At 40.0% G+C, this 21,248-nt stretch overlaps 1 protein-coding gene and 1 long non-coding RNA gene across 4 annotated transcripts in view; both read left to right on the top strand.

Moving 5' to 3' along the window:
- The window catches only part of MRPS24 (mitochondrial ribosomal protein S24), a 46,768-nt gene extending 45,414 nt beyond the window's left edge, over positions 1-1,354 (top strand). For all 3 annotated transcript variants that reach the window (XR_013484495.1, XR_002320141.2, XR_013484493.1), the window contains one exon: positions 165-1,354. The gene's annotated coding sequence lies outside the window, so the exon portion shown is untranslated. The remainder of the gene's footprint in view (positions 1-164) is intronic.
- Positions 1,355-8,702: 7,348 nt separating this feature from the next.
- Positions 8,703-17,978, top strand: LOC144455760 (uncharacterized). Its single transcript, XR_013484492.1, has 2 exons — positions 8,703-10,323; positions 14,106-17,978. It is a non-coding gene; the product is annotated as an uncharacterized LOC144455760 (long non-coding RNA).
- The last annotated feature ends 3,270 nt before the right edge of the window (positions 17,979-21,248 follow it).

The following is a 21,248-nucleotide window of genomic DNA, read 5'->3' as shown; positions in this document are numbered from 1 at the left end:
AAAGGAGTTTTCTCACAATTGTACAAAATCAGTCAGTCATTGTTTCCACATTATAGGTATTTTGGAAGTGAGATAATTTCTTTGCTGAATTCAGGAAATTGCACCAGTTCATTCCCCCCACCCCCAAGGACCCCCAACAGGTTTTTTTCTGACTACTTCCACAGCTGCCCAACTTGTGAGTGTGGACTCCTGGAACATTTGAAGAAAGTCCTTGCTCTTGAGTGGATGGCAGAACCCTACAGGGACCTCAAGGTTCATCTAGTACAGACCCAGAAGCAGCTGACATCCAGACAAGACAGTTGTCCCAAGATTCTGGACAAGGGCTAAGTACATTGTCCTGAGATTTTTTTCCCCCTTCTTTCCTTTTGTCATATGTCCAATCACCAAGGTCCTATTTTAAGCGGGTGCTGGCATTTTCTCTACATCCTTGGCTTCTCCCTCCTTTTTTCCCTTTGTAACAGACAACGGCTAGACAAGACCTTCACTAGGGGCTCTTCTTGCTGGCTTCACTTGATTTCATGGCTGTGACACCCCATTGATGATGGGGAGAAGGAAGGAGCAAGAAATCTCCTCTTGCTTACTGTTAGAAACCCTTCCTTTGAAGGGCTGGCTCTCAGTTCTCTGCTGCTGGACTTTTAGCAGGTTTAGCTACTCTGATGGGAAACCCTTCTCTTTGATTCACCTACTAGTGAGAGTCTTGAAAAGTGGACCCTGAGGCAGAACAGCATCACACAGTTGTAGGGGTTCTCTGCCCTTGGAAATTACTTTGGAATACTTTGATGTGATTTGGTTTCTCCTTTGTATTTTATCTGTGTTCCTGTTGTGAGAGATGAACTCTCAGAAGTAAAGCCTTCTAAAAAGGTCAATAATTCTTGATTATCACTTTCAAAATCCTCCCGCACTCAGACCCTGTTTTTAAGCACATAACAGAAAGAATAAGCCCTGCCCCCCCAACCTGAGCCATTTACCCTTGGTTTCCCGCCTCTTTTCTCCTCTCTGGGATAGAGGAGAAGGGGGGAGTTGGGGAGGATTTCGGTTTCCTAGGAATTGCCTAGCTCTTGGGAATTCGGCCCTAAACCCCTCGCCCCCTCTTGATACGTCAGCATCAGGTTTACTGAATGGGAGTATGTGTGCTTGGATTGGCTATACCCCGTTTCCTTGTCTTTGAAGTTCGGGCTTAGAATGTAAGCCCACCCCCCAGTTAAGGCGAATAAGGGATAGTGGTGGGTGGGGACTTGTTTGCTTTAGGGTTTATAAGGCATCTCCTGTTGCATACCGGCCTCTCTGTCCTACTTGCTTCGAAGGAGAAGAAAGCGACTCTCGAGATTGTAATAAAGGTAACCTTTGCTTTCCACCTTGAAGTCTCTGAGTTTAATTTGGGTTAGGGTTGCTGTCCCACACACTGTTATATCCCTTAGTAGAATGTAAGCTTGAGGGCATCAGTTTTTATCTTTCATATTTGTATCCTCAGTACCCCTCACAATATCTGGTACATAGTAAGAGCTTAGTAAATGTTTACTGAATGAGTGGAGATACTCAGTGGATAATAAATCTAGAGATGGAAAGGACTTTGAATGGTCATCCTTTCCAACCCAGTAATCATTTTACAGATGAGGAAACTGAGCTCCAGAGAGAATCATGCTTTGCATACAGTAGGTGCTTAATAGAGGTAGCTAGGTGGCATAAGGTGCTGGCACTGGCATCGGGAAGACCTGAGTTCAAATCTGGCCTCAGATATCTACTAGCTGTGTGACCCTGGACAAATCACTTCACCCTGTTTGCCTCAGTTTCCTCATCTGTAAAATGAACTGGAGAAAGAAATGGCAAATCACTCCAGTATCTCTACCAAGAAAGTCCCAAATGGGGTTATGAAGAGTCCAACAGAACTGAAAAGTGAACATGGTGCCAAATTGAATAGGTAGAAGGGCCACCCATGAGATCACGAGGATCACTGACAATGTCTAAGCCAACAGCTAAGACATTGGGGATAAGAGGTAGATACTTAAAAGTATTAAACTGAAATGAAGCAATTATGTCAGGGGCTGAGGCAGATGCAAAAATTAACCAGTCTTTTCCCCTTCAACTGTTTGTGCCTTATGGATAGAGAATAGTTGGGAGGAGGTTGAGGACAAAGATTGTTTTTTTTTTCCCTACATGGTCCTATTCTTGGACTCCCTTGAGAGCTATAGAAGAATGAATTGGAAAGGGAATTAATGGCTTGAAACAAGAGGTACAAAACCTTGCCCAAGCATCAGACACCCTGAAAATTAGAAGATATGACTCCATGAGACATCAAGAAATACTAAAACAAAGTCAAGACTGAAAAAAAAATGTAAGGTATCTCATAGCACAAATAACTGAATTGAAAAACAGACCAAGGAGAAAAAATTTAAGAATAGTGGACTACCTGAATGCCATGACCGAAACAAGAGTGTAGATATCATACTTCAAGAAATCTTAACTCAAAAGAAAACAGCTCAGATCTCTTAGAACCAGAAGGTAAAGTGAAAATAGAAGGAATCCATTGGACACCGCCTAAAAAATCAAAATGAAAACTCTCAGAACATTATAACCAACATCCAGAGTCAAGGGGAGTGGGGGAAGCATAAGCTGCAAGCATCCAGAAGTTAAGATAACACATGATTTAACAGCCACCACAATAAAGGAGCAGAAAGCCTGGAATATGATAATCCAGAAGGCAAAGAGTATATAGGCTTTCAGCCAAGAGCAATTTACCCAGCAAAACTGAACATAATTCTACGGGGAAAAAATAGACTTGATGAAATGGAGAACTTCTAAGCATTCCTGATGAAAAGAGCAGTGCTGTAGAGAAACTTTGAAGTACAAATGCTAGAGTTAAAAAAAAAAGAAAACACAAGTGAGCAATCCTAAGTGATTAAATAAGGATAAATGGTTTATATTCTAACATAGGGGAGATGATGCATGTATCTTTTTAGAACCCTGTCATCACCAGGGGTCATAGAGTCTGGGAGTGGTTCTATTATGTTTTGATTATCTTAAAAGAAGCATAAAAAGGGAGGGGAAGAGGAATATCAGGAGGGAGGGGGGTGAGCATTGTTTGAACTTTACTCTCATCAGATTTGGCTCAAGAAGGGAATAACATCAGTTAGGTATAGAAATCTAACTTGCCCTACAGGCAGTAGGAGGGAAAAGGGAAAAGAAAAGGGAGGGGGGAATAGAAGGGAGGGAAGAAGGAGCAAGGGTAAAGGGGAAGAAAAGAGAAAGGGACCGAGGCACTGAGGGAGGCGGTGCTCAAAAGCAAAACACTAGTGAGAATTTGTACTTACAACTTCACTAATGTGAAAATATGTTTAATAGAAATGTAAAAAAAATACATTTCATTCAACAAGGAAACAGGGAAAGAAGAGGAAATAAGATCAAAGGTAGATTAAGGAAAGGATTAGTTATAAGTAAAACCTATAAGGGTATACAAAAATATTTATACTAGCTTTTTTGTAGCGGCAAATAATTGGAAAAAGAAGGTGCTCATCAACTGGGGAATGGCTGAACAAATTATGTATATTAATGAGATGGAATCAGCACAGTGTTTTATGAAATGATAAAGGGGAAGGTTTTGGGGAAATTGGGAAGAGTGATATGAAGTGAAGTGAGCAGAACCAGGAGAACAATTTATATAGTTGCAACAATATTGTAAAGATAAATAACTCTGAAAGATTTAGGAATACTTATCAGGAGCAGGTAGGTGGCACCATGGACCCAGAGTCAGGAGGACCTGACTTCAAATGTGACTTCAGACACTTACTAGCTGTGGGACCCTGGGCAAATCACTTAAACCTTGATTACTACCAAAAGAAAAAAATTCTAATCAGTCCAATGCCAATCATGATTGCAGAGGACTCATAATGAAACATGCTCCCTGATAGGAAGGTGAAGGAGTTAAGAGTGAAAGATTGAGTTGTTGGGTTTTTTTGCACATGGCCAATGCAGTATTTTTTGCTTGACTATATGTTTGTAATGTAGGTTTCTTTCTTTTTCTGTCTCAAGTAGAAAGGGAAGCTTTTTTTTTGCTGATTACAAAAAATAAAATTTAATTAAAAAGGAAAAACCTGTCTAGCAATGAGAATTTCTAGCAACTGATAAAATGTCAGCTTCTTGAGCAGATTATTTCTTTTTTCCTTTTTGTCTTTTATCCTTTTGTCTAGCACAGTGCACAGTAAGCATTTAAATGCTTGTTGGTTTAAAAAAAACTCAGTATTTTGAAGGAGAGAAGATGATAGGCAACTGGAGTTGAGAATTAAATGAGTATGAGAATTAAGTGAGATTGGAATGGGGTACTTAATTGAAAACCTATATAAATATAAAATATTTTTAGTTTTTGTTTAATGTTGACCAAGTCACTTCCTGTATTTGTTTCTCAACTTTCTCATCTATAAAATGAGGGAGAAGGACTGAATGATCTCCAAGGCCCCTTTAGGCTCTACTTCTGTTTCTGTGCAATGACCTGGGCCTCCCTTCCTTTTTAATTATTCTACTTTTAAATTCACATTTGTTATATTGTGATATTCATTGTTTGTCCATTGATTTGTATTTCTTTGCTTCCTGCAACCCTTTCAGGGCGCCAGATAGAAAATATCATCCACTTCTGTCATAGCCTTTTCTTGAGGGCCCTACAGAGACTTTTAGGGGCTACTCATGTTGTTCAGTCATTTCAGTCATGTCCGACTTTGAGACCCTATTTGCCATTTTCCTTCTCCAACTCATTTTACAGATAAGGAAACTGAGGCAAACAGGGTTAAGTGACTTGCCCAGGGTCACACACTTAGTAAGTGTTCTGAGGCCAGATTTGAAATCATGAAGATGAGTCTTCCTGATGCCAAGCCCAATGCTCTTATCCATTGTACCACCTGGATGCCCTTAGAGCTACCCATACTATTCTTTCTATTTCAACATATGGAACTCCCTGCCACAATTCCCATATCTCCTTTAGTTGTGTCCTTCATTATTTTACAACAATCCCTGTTGTTCCCCCTGTGTCTGGAATAGTACCCTTCTCACCTCCAATTCTTGGAACCCCTTACCAAGGCTCACCTCAAGTATCACCTCCCATATTAGGACTGCCTTTAATCTATCCATGTCTCTCTTACCTTTTGTGTCTCAACAACTTGATCCTCTGCAATAGGTGCCTCTCCTTCTTTTTCCTCTGACTCTTCTTAGCTCTATAGCTAACTTCAGATTTCATTATTTAACTGGACTGCTCTGTCCAAAGTTACCAGTGATTTCTTTCATTTTCAAATCCAGTAGTCTTTTCTCTGTTTTACCCTTTGACACTTTCAATCACCCTCTTCTTCAAACCCTCTTTAAATTTTCCTGATACTACTTTCTCCTGGTTCTCCTGCCCTTCTGAGGGCTCCTCAGCTCCTTTTCTGGATCCTCTTCCAGATTACTCCCTCTAAGCATAGGTGTCCTACAGGGCTCTCCTCTGGGCCCCTCTTCTCCTTCTATACTACTTCACTTGGTAATCTCAACTCTAATGTACTAAATTTTCATCTCCATGCTGATGATTCTCAAATCTACTTTTTTAGTCTTAGCCTTTCTGCTCACCTCCAGCCTCTCATTCCCAGTTACTTATTGTACATCTTAAACTAGTTTTCCTGTAAATACATTAAATTCAACATGCCCCAAATGGACTTCATTGTCTTTACCTTCAAACCTTGCCTTCTATCGCCACTGAGGCAGTTGCTATGCTCTATCACTAAGGCTCACTTCTTAGGTGCCATCTTGGTCGCTATCCTTACTCTCACTCTCCCTATATCTAGTCAGTTGCTAAGATCTTTAGATTTTACCTGTCAAACATCTCACACATAAATCTTTCTCTCTTCTTTCACTCCAATATCTTGGCTCTGCCTCCCCTCTTTCTCTCTTCTAATACTGATATCTTCATGGCTGCCCAGACTATTTCAATAGCCTCTTGGTTGCTCCCCTGCCTTATGTTTCTCCCCACTCCTGCACTCAGCTACTGAAGGGCTTTCTAAAGCCCACGTCTGCCTATGCTCTCCTCCTTCCCCTTACTCAAACTCCAGTGGCTCCCTATCACCTCCAGGATCAAACATAAAATTCTCTAGAATTCAGAATCCTTCATAACTTGGCCTTCTGCCTACTCTTCTAGTCTTCTTAAACCTTATACCTCCCCTTTCCCCCTACCCTTCTCCATACTTTGATCCTACACAACTGACCTCCTTGCTATTTGACCAAGATACTCATCTCCTGCCTCCAGGCATTTTCCCTGGCTGTCCCCTGCTTGAAAAACTATCCCTCCTTATCTCTGCCTCCTGGCTTCCTTGGGCTTCCTTCATGTCCCAGCTAATCACATCTACAAGAAAACTTTCCCAATCCCTTATTACCTCTGTTGAGTCTATCTAATTTATCCTGCATTTATATTGTACCATAGTTGTTCACTTATCTGACCTGGTTTCCTTGAATCCAAGTCCAGTGCCCTCTCCACCATGCAACCTAGCTGCCTCTTGGAGGGATTTAGGCTGTGCTTTTGGGGAATATGCCTGTACATGTCATCTTCATTATGGAGAAACTCTTGTTATCAGTTCCTATGACATAAATATGAATTTCTGAACACTCATTGTGTGGTGCTGTACTGGTCCTTACCTGGAGGAATTCAACACCGCTAAGAGATGTCATATGGGAAAGAAAAGTCAAATAATCTTAATGGGGAACATTTATATAATTCTTTAAGGCTTGCATGTTTAAGTGCAGAATGAGCGATACAGACAAAACACTGTTGGAGTTGGCAGAAAGAGGAGACTGTCTAGGCAGGCATATGATCCATAGGTGATTCAACACACACTTATTTATTTTGAGTAGTTACAATGTGCACTCAATTAACAGGTATTTATTAGCTGTCTACTGTGTGCCAGTCACTGTACTATGTGCTGAGGATAAATATAAAAAGAATGAAAGCACACTCATCTGTATGAATGATGATTCTAATGAATAATAATGTCTAAGACCTTCAGCTAGACATTGAGAAGTAAAATGAGGATAATGAAGCTTCCTTGTTAGGAAAGTATTTTGTAAGCTTTATGAAAATTGTATCCATATACATGTGTTATTATTTATGCCAATACATGTCAATCAACAGCATTTCTTAAACACCTTCCATTGTGCCAGAGCCTGTGCTAGAAAGGGAAAGCAAACAAACCTTTCCCTCAAGGATCTCACTTAACAGAGGAAACAACAGATACGTATAAATACAAAATACATGCAAGGTAACTACAAAGTATCTTATAACAAGCACTGCTAGCAAGAAGTAGTATTTAAACCGAGCTTTGTAGATTCTAAGAAGCAAAGCCAAGGAGGAAAGAATTCTAGGTGGGAGACGGATTGTCTTTTATGAGGACAATTCCATTGGAACATAAAATGTAAAAGGGAATACATAATGAGCCTGGAAAGGGAAGCTGGAGCCCCACCACCGGCTTTAGATGCCAAAAGGAAAAGTGGATTTTATTACAAGCTGCCAGAAAGAAGCAATTCAAGTACTGTGGAAACACAATCAGGATAACACAAGATTTAGCAGCTTCTACGTTAAGGGACCGCAGGGCATGGAATATAATATTCTGGAGGACAAAGGAGATAGGATTACAACCAAGAATCACCTACCCAGCCAAACTGAGTATAATCCTTCAGGGGAAAAATGGTCTCTCAGTAAAATAGAGGACTTTCAAGAATTCTTGATGAAAAGACCAGAGCTGAATAGAAAATTTGACTTTCAAATACAGGACTCAAGTGGAACATGAAGAGGTAAACAGGAAAGAGAAATCATAAGAGACTTATTAAGGTTGGAGTGTTTACATCCCTGCATGGAAAGATGATATTTATAACTCATGAGACTTTTGTCAGTATTAGGATAGTTGGAGGAAAAAAAATTGCATGTACGTATATATAGATAGAGGGCACAGGGTGAGTTGGAGATTAAGGGGTCATATCTGGAGAATAAAATGAAGGGATGAGAGAGGACTATATTAGGAGAAGAAGAAAGGGAGAGGTAGAATGGAGTAAATTATCTCACAAAAAAAAAAACAAAAGAAAAATCTCTTACAGTGGAGGGGAAATGGGGGAAGGTGAGAGGAAATGAGTGAATCTCGATCTCGTAGGATTTGGCTTATGGAGGGAATAACATTCACATTCAATTGGGTATGGAAATCTGTCTTACCCTACAGGAAAATAGGGGGAGAAGGGGACAAGAGAGCAGGGGGATGATAGAGAGGAGGGCAGATTGGGAAATGGGGTAATCAGAAGCAAATACTTCTGAGAAGGGACAGAGTCAAAAGAAAGAATAGAATAAATGGGAGGACAGGATAGGGTTAAGGGAAATAGTTTTTCACAACATGTCTACTGTGGAAGTGTTTTGCATAACTGCACATGTACAACCTATATTGAGTTGCTTGTCTCTTCAATGAGGATGGGTGGGGAGGGAGGAAGGGAGAAAATTTGAAACCTAAAGTTTTAAAAACATATGTTTAAAAAAATGTTTTCACATGCTACTGGGAAATAAGAAATACAGGAAATGGGGTACAGAAATCTATCCTGCCCTACAGGAAAATAGAAGGGGAAGGGGATAAGAGAAGGGGGGAGAGATAGACGAGAGGACAGACTAGGGAAAGGGGTATTCAGAATGCATGCCATCTTGGGGTGGGGGGAGGGGGGAGATGGGGTGAAAATTTGGAACTCAAAAACTTGTGGAAGTGAATGTTGAGAACTAAAAAAAAGAAGAAAAGTAGATTTTAATTTAGAAGCAGTAGGGAAGCACTGTAGCTTTCTGAGCAAGGGAGTGACATGGTCTTTTTTTCTTTTTAATCTCATGTTGATAGCTTTTATTTTTATATTCCTTCATGCCCAAATATATTCCACCCTCTCCCCCAATCAGGGAATCATCCCTTGTAATAAAGATTTTAAACATAAGAAAATAAAAGTAAAGATCAGCAAAACCAACCAATATCAACAGAATTGGACAATATACACATTTACACGTTATTCCATACCCATGGTCCTCTGAGAATAATTTTGATGCCCCTACTCAATTTGATCAGTATTTATTCAATGCATTGTGATTTAATGGGTATCAGTGATGTATATTAGTGGAGCCCAACATTTGAGGAGGTTACTAAACTTCTCCTTGCTTTGACTACAGATCACATTACTAGACCTTTGCAGCTTGAATCCTTAGCATCTTGCTGCTCTGACTGATCTTAAGAAAGCATAAATGTCTTGCTTCTGATTTAGGACTCCCAGATCATAGTAAGCCATTCACTGTCTTTGTATGCGAATGAAGGGACATGGCTTCTGGGATCTTAACTCAACTATTAGGAGCCTCATTGTACCCTGCAGTTAATTCAGTTCAACTGGATAATGTGGCAGTGGGCCTCCTGGCTTCCTTGACCTCCATGTCCCAACCAATATCCTACCACCCTTTTAGAGAAAGCATGTGATCTAGTCCAAGGATGTCCCTTAACTGTGCAGTGCCCCCATGAGACTGAGACCGTTGCAGTGCTATCAGACCCAGACTTTTCACACCAGGGGTTTGCAAGGTATGAGATGACTTTGTTAGGGAAAGAGAACATCACCCCAAAACATTGTCCTATTCTCAGTCCTGCAGCGCTGCTCCCCAGCCTGTCTCTGGTGACCTTTACATGACTGCACCTCAGTTGTTGATTTGGCTGGGAAGCCTTGTAATGACCTTGCAGAGGCACCTCCTGAGAATCCAGACTGTTGTTTTCTATATTGATTGCTTTTCCTTCATGAAAGATGGCAAATATTACACTGGAGCCTTGTGGTCTCTGACCCTGACACAGTTCAGGCAGCTCCATTGCCCCCTAACCTAAGTGCCCAGGCCGCTGAGCTGATCCCCTCACTCAAGACTGTCACTTGGCTGCTGAAAAGAGTGCTGCCATTTACACTAACTCACTCTATGCTTTTGGTATTTGTCATGCCATCAGGATGTTGTGGTTGCAACGGAGATTCTTAACTTCCTCTAAGAAAGTTATTGCCATTGCAGACTAGGCCCAGGCTGCTGTTCATTGTTCTGCTTATATCAACGGAACTGACCCTCTCTCTTTCTCCTGGGCAGATGTACTACAGTTAGCTGCTTAGAAAATCTTTGTGGCATGCTTCATCTCAATGACTTTCCATAATCTACCAACTACTCTCTCTTCTCCAACCACTCTGATCTCAAGCAATGGCATCCTGTTCCCTACAGTGATGCCGAGGTTGAAAAATGGAAACAGCAATACAAGGCTAAACAGGTCCCAGGGGTCTGGGTGACTGAGGAAGGTAAGCCACTCCTCCCGGACTTGCATGCCTTTTCATTCATGGGGAGGGGGATGCATTATGGCAAGTGAGGGATAATTGAATCAAATAGGCAGGCCATCCAAGGCCTGAATTGCTTCAGGGTTGCCTACCTGTCCAACTTTTCTAGCTTTCCATCAATATGCATTTCAAGTCACTGCTTTTTGTGGCTGTCCTGTAGCTTATACCCCTTTTGAACACTTGCCAATTAATTTTGTTAATATGCACAAAGCAAGACATCATAAACACTGTCTTGTTGTTGGCAAGCCACAACTGCCTTTGTACACCAAAGTTCTCCTCAGGGAGATTGCGCCCAGGTATGGCCCAGCTGCCTGCATGGACTCTGATAGAGGGTCTCATTTCACTGTTTCTGTTCTCTTTCAAGTGTATTCTAATCTGGGCATCTCTAAGTTGCACACTCCTTACCATCCTCCAAGTTGTGGCCAAGTGGAACATATGACTAAAGAACTTAAGACATGATTGGTAAATTATGCTTTGAAACCCATTTGAAATGGTCTGATGTTCTTTCTCCACTTGGATTTGCTCTGTGTAGCAGACCAAGGTGAGAACTACATATTTCTTCTTATGAAATGCTTTTTTGGTCACCCTCCTATCAATGCAAAACCTTTCCCCCTCATGTATACATCCTTACCCAGTGGGGATGCTTCTGTTGCTTCCTGTAGGAACAATTTTGAAAGAGCTTCAAGATGAAGAACAGTAGTTCAAAGTGGACCTTTAGGCTTTTCACTGCACAATTTCTGTCCTGGTGACATCTACTTCAGGAACATAGGGGTAGGGGTACTTTTTTTTTTTACTTTTATTTTAGTGGTTCTGTTTAGTCTTTTGCTTCTTTGGCTTACGATAGTTGAGACAGTATCTGAACACAGGTGAGGTTTTTCTTTTTTTTTTTTTCATTTTCAGTTTTCAACATTTTCTTTTTTAAGATTTTGAGTTCCAAATTTTTTTTCTCCCTCCTTCCCCTCTCCTCTCCCCAAGCCGGCAAGCAATCTGATACAGGCTATCCATGTACAATCATCTTAAACATTTTGAGGTTTTTCTTAAGCGCTGCTTTCACTTTTGATTTTGCTGCCCTTTATCTGGGGGGACACTCCCACTCCAAGGTATATCTACCTGCAAAGGGAAGGAAAGCTTTGCTTGCTAAAGCAGCCCTTTGTTTCACCCCAAATGGCTGGAGATTATTTTCTATCTGGTGATTCCAATATTTCTGCTGATTGCCATTATGATACGGCAAATGAGAAAAATCATGCAAAGATATAGGTCATATCCCCCATTGTGGCATCATGGTAAACAACAGACTGTGCCTTTTCTTTTATGGATTCCAGTGTCATTATTGATTATTGTGCCAACTCTATTGGGAATTTATCATTATTATAAATGGTTTACTAGTTGCGATGATGATATTCCTGACCTGAGCAGGAGACACATGTTCCAGGAAGGGATTCAATCTAATGTAGTTCTTACTAATTATAGCCAAATAGATGATTACTGTTCCATAATAAAAGAAATATATTTTGAAAATAAGACAGATGGCCCTGGAGTCAGGAGGACCTGAGTTCAAATCCAGCCTCAGATACTTACTAGCTGTGTGACCCTAGGCAAATCACTTAACCCCAGTTACCTCCAAAAAAAAAAAAAGAAGACAGATGAATGTATAGAGACAGATAAAAGTGACACTGAAATGGAGAAATCAGAATGTGAAAATCCTGAAGCACTTTTGGGCATGAATTATTCAGTTATAGTTGAAGCATCTAAAAATATGGAAGGATCTAAGCCCTGTTCAGCTGGGGAATCTATGCAAGTGCAAGTGAAAGGAAGAGTACGAAGCATCTAGCAATATAATTCCCATTATGTTGACTAGTTTATTTTATTGCTGCCTCTTATCCTTGGGGATAAGTATCTACCCACCCAAAATGACAGCTTGCAACATACAGTTGATTTGAATACTATCTCCCTTAGTCACAAAGAAGTCAGATCTGGACTTAGGAGAAAGTGAGGTGATGGTCATAATGAAGAAGTCATTGCAGAACAGCATCTCTTTGATTCTATCATACATATCTGTGCCCCAAAGAATGCTGAGGGTTTATCTGTGCTGGCATAAGACAAAGACATAAAAACCTCACCTCCATTCAGAGCAGTTGTTCCAATAGGGCAGGAATTGTTTGGTGGTTAAATTCTAGTTCTGAGGCAGGAATGTTTTCTTGGACCAATTTTACCTTTATGGAAATTCCTCATTGTCATTAATGGAAGTTTTCATCTAAGAATGTGTGGGTTTGGAATAATGCTATTATTGATATGCATAGCCAGATAGGTTATGAACTATATCGCACTGAGGATATAGGGCCACTGGGACACTGAATTTGTCAGTGACTTCATATTCACGCTCCTGACTCTTGGTTAGCTTTTCCTGTCAATGCTAACAAGATCATCCACAAATGAGGGGCAGTAATCTTTCTTTTATTGGGACATTTGTACCTTTTGTTTCTGCTAGATGTATAAATATAAATATACATACAAATATACATAAATAAATATACTATATAGCAGTTCTTGGGATCCAACTAATGGAGCCATCCCATTCTCTGTGAAAATTAAGCTCCTCAGATATTTCCAGATCAAATTTTAAACCTTATCAATCATAACATCACTCAAGTAAATTTTAAATCTAGGCTTACTCTTCTTGCCATGGCCCATCCTATACCAAATTTCACACTCTCTGTTAAACAAAAGTGAAACTGATAACTCTAAAATTAATGTGGGAAACTCAGTAAAGTTAATTTTATTTTTACCATTCTGGATGTCAATAATACATTCTCCTTTATTTGTGCTTTAACTCAACATTTCAAAGGAAATAGTGGCCCTCCTTCAAATCTTTCCTTTGCAATGGTCACCTACAATAGCCATGATCTTACTAATGGGACCACAAGGATTGCTGAGTTGCCATGGGGACTGGTGGCCCCTTACCAGTCTTTGTGCCAGAGTTGCTTTCTCTTCTCTTCTACCAGGATGGTATGGAATCTGTGGGATAGCCTATCTAAGTGCACCTGTGACTGTTACAGACCAATCTCTGGGGTTAGTAGGAACAAGAACTACTCAAAACATGGGGTCCTATTTTGATCAATCAAAATATTGATCCAAAACGAGCACAATGTGGGTGGGTGATAGTAAATCTTGTAGTACACCTTGGTGTAACTATAGGTTATTGCTTTTTGTGGACTCTAATTCCTAATCTGGGGATGACTGGTGATAGATTCTCGTAGGAGTTGGTCTGGTGAACTTTGAAGACATGCTCATGATACATCTTCAGACATTCAACTCACCACAGCTGCCATTTCTGGCTTACAGTGGAACTTGACTTGGTAACTCCCATGCCTACAGAAAACTGAATGGCACTAAACATTCTAATTGCTGGACAAAGGGGAGCCTGTGTTATTAACCAATCTGTTGTTCTTACATCAGGTGACATCATCAGGAACATTCATGAGCTCCAAACAGCCCATGAAATCCATGTCATCCCAGGTAGTGGGAATTGGTGGGACCTTTCATCTTGACTTTCTTGCATCACCAGTGTACTTGAAGACAGTGAAATTTTCTTCTTTATTTTCAGATAGACTTTAACTATCTTGGGCATTATCATCCTTTTCTGGCTGTGTATTCACTGCTGTACTTCTCATGTACCTCTAAATTGATCTCAAGGTTAGTTTTGATATTCAACTATGAATGCTGATTATTTCTTTTTATCTCCAAAGATTCTATCTACTGTTTGCTATGGTCCTGCCTGCTATGGCCGAGGATTGCAGAGAGCTTCAGCTATCTGAATTCCAGGAAAATCTAGTAGAAGTCATTACCTCCTTAGGACTCTCCTCTCCCAGATTGGAATCCATGGGTCAGCAGGATGCTTGGTCTTCCTCACACTTGACTGGACATCCTCACCTGAGTGCTGTTCTCTCCAAGCCCATGCATAATGACTTTGAGTTGCTCCAGCAAGACCATTGTGTGGTTTGTGGTGACAAAGCTACCAAAGGTCACTATAAGGGTCCTGCGTGTGCTTCCTGTAGATGCTTCTTTGGAAACCAGATTTTAAAAGGAAGTGGGAAAAGTCAGTTCTGTAAGAATTCCATGAATGATTGTAAAATTACAAAATCTAACAGACAAACCTGTCCAGCTTGTCGCCTTAAACAGTGTTATCAAGCTGGCATGGCTCCCCGAGACATTAACACCCATCTGGGGATTCTTCGACGGGAAATTGAATTTCTTCCTCAAGAGAAAGTACAATTTATTTCTTCCCTTGTGCAGACACAGATTAATGAACTGATTCCCTTCCTTAACCTTTTACAATCCATGTGTTCCAAAAAAGAGTAATTTATGGCCTTTTAAAGATGTCCTTGTATTCTGACTAGCTGTTGTTGCTCGTGTTAAATTCTATATTTTGTTCTCATGAGCTTTTCTCCAGTACATCTAGAAATAGCCCTGTCAAGACATGCCACCATCTGGCTCAGAACAGGAAATCAAAGGGATGCCCATCAGTTGGGGAATGGCTAAACAAGCTGTGGTTTATGATTGTGATGGAATATTATTGTGGTATAAGAAATGACAAGCAAAGACTTACATGAACTGATGCAAAGTGAAGTGAGCAGAACCAGGAAAACACTGTACACAGTAACAGCAATATTGAATGACGAACTGTGATTGACAGCTATTCTTAGCACCACAATGATCCAAGATGATCCCAAAGGACTCGTGGTAAAAAATGCTACCCACATCCAGAGAAAGAACCAATATTGTTTGAATACAGATTGAAGCATGCTAATTTTCACTTTCTTTCATTCTTTTTCTTTTATTTGAGTCTTTTGACTATTTTGACTATTTGAGTAACATGGAAATGTTTTACATGATTGCACATGTATAACCTATAGCTGATCCCTTACCCTCTCAGGAAGAGAAGAGCGATAGAATTTGGAACTCAAAACTTTTTTTTAAAACGTTAAATTGTTTTTAACATGTAATGGGGGAAAATAAAATGTACATTTTTTAAAAGACATGGATGACAGGCCATCTGTGGATTCCTCCCACTTCCAAGGGGACACTGAAAGTTCTGTCTAGCTCTTCAGTATTTGATTCCAAGGAGCTGGCCTACACTTTAGTCTCCCTATTGCTTCTATCTTTGCCCTTCTCTCAAATTATTCCTGTGGTGTTTGTGGAGATCATTATGGGTATCATTATGGAACTTTTACTTGTAGGAAAGAAGCCTCTTCTTTAATGTATTATCTGGACTGGTAATTGCATTATTAATATGAGAAACCAGAGTGTTCACCATGCCATTTGAAAAAAATTTATTGGCTAGGTATGGAAAAAGGAGATAAGAAGGCTGAGGGACCTCATTCAGAGGACCTTCTGAAGAAGTTGGTGAAGCAAAGCCACATTCAGGCAGCAGGAACCTCTATATTAATCAAGACTGCCACCAATCTATCCCTAGAAATAGAGAGAAACTGGCTCTGGGGAGATTCAATGTCTCTCTCACAACTCAAATTGATTACTTTCCTTGATTATCCATGATTCTATTAGCTCCTTTCTTTGTTAAAAAATTAGTTTATTTTTAGTTTTCAATATTCACTTCCATAAGTTTTCGAGTTTTAAATTTTTCTCCCCCCAACTTCCCTCCCCAAGACAGCATGCAATCTGATACAGGCATTCCCATTAAACATATTTTCACATTAGTCATGTTGTAAAGAAGAATTAGAACCAATAGGAAGAACTACAAGAAAGAAGAAACAGAATACAACAGAAGAGAAAAAATAACAAATAATATGCTTTGATCTGCATTCAAATTCCATAATTCTTTCTCTGGGTGTGGATAGCATTTTCCATCATGAGACTTTTGGAGATGTCTTAGATCGTTGCATTGCTGAGAAGAGCTAAGTCTATCAAAGTTAGTCATTGAACAATGTGGCTGCTACTGTGCACAATGTCCTGGTTCTGCTCACTTCACTCAGCATCAATCCATACAAGTCTTTTCAGGTTTTTCTGAAGTCTGCCTGCTCATCATTTCTTATAGGACAATAGTGTTCCATTACATTTATATACCACAACTTGTTCAGCCATTCCTCAATTGATGGGCATCCCCTCAATTTCCAAGTCCTTGCCACTATAGAAATAGCTGCTATAAATAATTTTTGTACGTGTGGGTCCTTTTCCCATTTTTATGATCTCTTTGGGATACAGCCCAGAAGTGCTATTGCTGGGTCAAAGGGTATACATATTTTTATAGCTCCTTGGGTGTAGTTCCAAATTGTTCCCCAAAATGATTGAATCAGTTCACAATTCCACCATCAATGTATTAATGTTCCAATTTTCCCATGTCTTCTCCAACATTTGTCATTTTCATGTTTTGTCATGTTAACCAATCTGATAGGTGTGATGTGGTACCTCAGAGTTGTTTTGATTTGCATTTCTCTAATCAATAGTGATTTAGAGCATTTTTTCATATAACTAGATAGTTTTAAGTTCTTCATCTGAAAACTGCCTGTTCATATCCTTTAATCATTTTTCAATTGGGAAATGACTTGTATTCTTATAAAATGCAGTCAGTTCTGTATATATTTTAGACATGAGGCCCTTGTCAGAGACACTGGTTGTAAAAATACTTTTCTCAGTTTTCTGCTTCCCTCCTAATCTCGGTTGCATTGGCTTTGTTTCTGCAAAGCCTTTTCAATTAACGTAATCAAAATTATCTCTTTTGCATTTCACAACGTTCTCTATCTCCCGTTTGGTCGTTAATTCTTCTGTTCTCCATAAATCTTGACAGCTAAACTATTCCTTGCTCTCCCAGTTTGCTTATGTATCAGCCTTTATATCTAAATCACGTACTCATTTTGACTTTATTTTGGTATAGGGTGTAAGATGTTGGTCTGTGCCTAGTTTCTACTATCCTCTTTTACAGTTTTCCCAGCAGTTTTTGTCAAACAGTGAGTTCTTATCCCAGAAGCTGGAGTCTTTGGGTTATTAGCTCCTTTCAAAATTAGACCAATGCCTTAGTTCAAGTAGTTGTGCAAACTTTGGAACAATGGAAAGAGTTTGATACCCCTTTTACCAATCCCTAGGCTGACCTGTGACTCTACTATTGTCTTATGGTGCCTATTTTCTTATCAGTTTTACTCTCTGACTGAGTATCCTAGCATGATGGCTGCTCCACTCTTCAGAGGTAGTCTACAAGCCCAAGATACTCAAGGAGACCAGTTTGTTTCTGCTTACACCTACCTCTGGTGAGCCTTTGTATCCATCTATTACCACAGCTCAACAATGCTTAATGCCTTTTGGCTGTGCTGTAGATTGACAGCATGCTTTAACCTCTGATAGGAGAGGAGAGGAGAATGCTCATCAGGATTCCTTGACTCCTGTGCTGTTTGTCATTTGGGCACTTTTACCTGTCAAGACTGTACTGCTTTTTTTGGCCTCCATCCATTGAGAAAAAACTAATTCCAATGTTTTCAAGGCAACAGCTACCCTATTAATCTCTTCACTAGGAGACTAGGAGACATTGCTCGGCTTTCTGTTTGCAGGTTCCTTAAGAATCCTTGCCTGCTGAAAAGGGTAACAATAAACTTTTTGCAACTTGACTTAAAGATTGCTTGAGTTTGTGAATTCATTCCAGATGACCTGTCTTGTACTTTGGTTTTTGAGGGGTCCCAACCTCTCAGACCTCATCAGTACTACCTCATACCCATCAGATTGGCCAACGCGACAGAAAAGGAAAATAACAAATGGTAGAGGAGATGTGGAAATATAGGGGCACTGATGCATTGCTGGTGGAGTTTTGAACTGGTCCTGCCCTTCTGGTGAACAATTTAGAACCATACCCGAAGGGCATAATACGCTTTATGCATGCTCTTTGACCCACAACACCACCACTAGGTCTGCTTCCCAAAGAGCTCAAAGGAAAAGGAAAAGGAAACAAATGCACAAAAATATCTATAGCAGCTCTTTATATGGTGGCAAAGTATTGGAAATTGAGGGGATGCCCATCAACGGAGGAATGTCTGAACAAGTTGTGATATGTGATTGTAATTGAATTCTGTCGTGCTATAAGAAATGATCTGGATGCTTTCAGAAAAACCGAGACTTATATGAACTGATACAAAGTGAAGTGAGCAGAACCAGGAGAACATTATACATAGCAACAGCAGTATTGTACAATGATTAACTGTGAATGACTTAGCTATTCTTAGCAATATAATGATCCAAGACAATTCCAAAGGTCTCATGATGAAAAATGCTGTCCACATCCAGAGAAATAACTAATGGAATCTGAATGCATAATCGTACTATTTTTTCATTTTATTTTTTCAAAATTTTTTTCCTTTGGTCTGTGTCTTTTCACAACATAACTAATATGGAAATATGTTTTGCATGATTGCACCTGTATAACCTATATCAAATGGTTTACTATCTCAGGGAGGGAAGAGGTGAGGGAGGGAGAGAGAAAATTAGGAACCCAAATTTTTTGAAAAATGAATGTTAAAAATGTCTTTAAATGTCATTGGGGGAAATATTTTTAAAAAAAACTACAGTACAAAGGAGAAGATGAAAAAAAGGTCATGCTCTAACCCCCTCCCCCCCATTGTCACTCCGTAGGGGACTACCCCCTCTGTATTTTGCATCATCCACAGAGGACTGCCTTCTATGTGTCCTTAGGCCTCAGTGAAGAGGGGAATTGTGAGACTAATTTTGATCCTCCTCAATTTAATCAGTATTTACTAAATCATTATGATTTGATGGGTGTCAGCCATTGTATTATCGAGTTAAGTAGAATAGAACGAAGTTTGATTTAGTTATGTTAATGCTGTAAGAATAAGTCACAATTCACTGTTCTTCCTAATAATTCCAAGCTCTGCCTCAGTTGCCCCTTGTTGCAGATTAGCTTTTTTGTGGCCCACACTTTCATCTCTGCATAGAGCCCAGGGAGAAGCCAAACCGGCTTATTATAATTAGTGTTTAGTGTTTATGTCCTTATCATTATTGTTTTTCCTTGCATTGTTGTCAGGTGTTGATATTGATTTCTTGGCTGTGTCTACTTCACTCTGTATCAGTTCATGTCTTGCCATGTTTTTTTTGAGTTTTGCACAGTCATTTCTTACTGAATGGTCCCACTACTGGAAACCCATTGTCCCATGCTGCCTTCAATTGTATGATGAAGTTAAGGAATACCATATAGTAGGATGATAATAACAGCTTACATTTCTAGAACATTTTATAATTATAAGGAAGCAATGTAATGGATAGAGGGCTGGTTTTAGATCTAGGAAGACCTGGGTTCAAGTTCTGTCTTGGAGGCTTTTATATGTCAGTCTTCATGGAAGCTCATGGAGGGCAGGAAAAGTCTTTGTATTTTACTGGTATAATATTTGTATTTCCAGTGCTTAGCATACTGTCTGGCACATGGTGGGCTCTTGGTAAATGTGTGATCTTGGACCTTTCACTAGACTCAGGCAACCCTGGCCACTCTTTAAGATTTGACGTTTCCCAACTTGTGCTCACTTCCATCGATAGGAATCCCAGAGTTCCCTACAGCAAACAGATCGTGTCTGGTCTATGCATACCATCTCCCGTACAAAACTTTGGAAAGGGTTTTGGGAGACAAAAATGAAAGGATGTTAGAGAAGTAGTGGAAAAATTGATAGACTCAGAAGTACCATTTCTCAGCTGTGTGAATCTTGGGTTTCTTTTTATGAAACTGTTTCATCTATGAAATAGGGATATCTACCCAAGCTCTCAGGAGACAATGTAGGTAGAAGTACCTTGCAAAATCGAAGTCTTATGTAAAAGTAAGTTTCATTATTATGTTAAAGATTGAGGGGGAGGGATGGAGTTTATTAGAATTCTCCCTAGGTATGTCAAATACAAATAGTCAGGGGTCAGCTCAAGGGAAGAAAATAGAGGTATGGCACAACAGAGAAATGACTTATCCAGAGCCTCAATGGCTTGGGTCAGCATTATATAAGTGGGAAGACTAGATAATGTTGTGTGAAGAACACTGGGGTTGGGAGGTTCTAGGTTTGATCCCCGGTTCTGCGATTTATTAGCTGTGTGACCATGGGCATGTCTTGGAGGCAGCTGGTGTCTGGGCCTGAAGTCAAAGGGTTCAAATGATACCGAAGACAGTTAGCTGGGTGTCACCAGGCAGGTCATTTCACCACTTGCCTCAGTTTCCTCATCTGTAAAATAGGATAACAATAGCATCCACCTTGCAGTGATGTTGTGAGGATCAAATGAGAATTCTAAAAAGAGCTTAGCATAGTGCCTGACATATAGTATATGCTATTCCTTTCCCTTATTAACTAACTTTTCTAATGTGATAGGGTTAACCCAACATTTCCTCAGGATCAAAACTCATCTATTAGTAATTCTTTCTCCAACACTCTGCCTCTTCACTGAAGAATCACAAGGTCCCAGACTCAGTGGACCAGCATTTATTAAGAACTCAAAGTTCTAAGCTAAGCGATGTGTACGCAAAGAAATGAAAACAAAGAAAACACTGCCTTCAAAGAATTCCCATTTTAATGGGAAAAAGTGCAAAAACCTGCATATACAAGACAAGGAAGCAAGAAAAGCACTGAGGGTGAGGGCAGAGAAAAGTGTTTTGAAGGAAGCTATGGCGAGGAGGTGGGACACAGGGTAGCCAGTGCAAAGATACGGTGCTGGGAGAACGTCATTTTGTAGGGTTTTTTTTCCTCTTTATTTTGTCCGTGGCCATGGCCAAAGAATTCCACACTAAGTGGGGAGCCTTAGGATAGATCAACTCCTTCCTTCGCAGCTACACCAGTCCCAGAAAAGCAGATAACGATCTGCTTACTTCCTGGACTGTATTCAAAGGTAGCGCTCCGGGGCCCAAAGCC

The sequence above is a fragment of the Phascolarctos cinereus genome, unplaced genomic scaffold (genome assembly GCF_003287225.1).
Source record: "Phascolarctos cinereus isolate Bilbo 61053 unplaced genomic scaffold, phaCin_HiC Scaffold_2;HRSCAF=192, whole genome shotgun sequence".
NCBI classification, from domain to species: domain Eukaryota; kingdom Metazoa; phylum Chordata; class Mammalia; order Diprotodontia; family Phascolarctidae; genus Phascolarctos; species Phascolarctos cinereus.
Note: the sequence above shows the minus strand (reverse complement) of the source record. Positions and strands in the feature narration are given on the sequence as shown.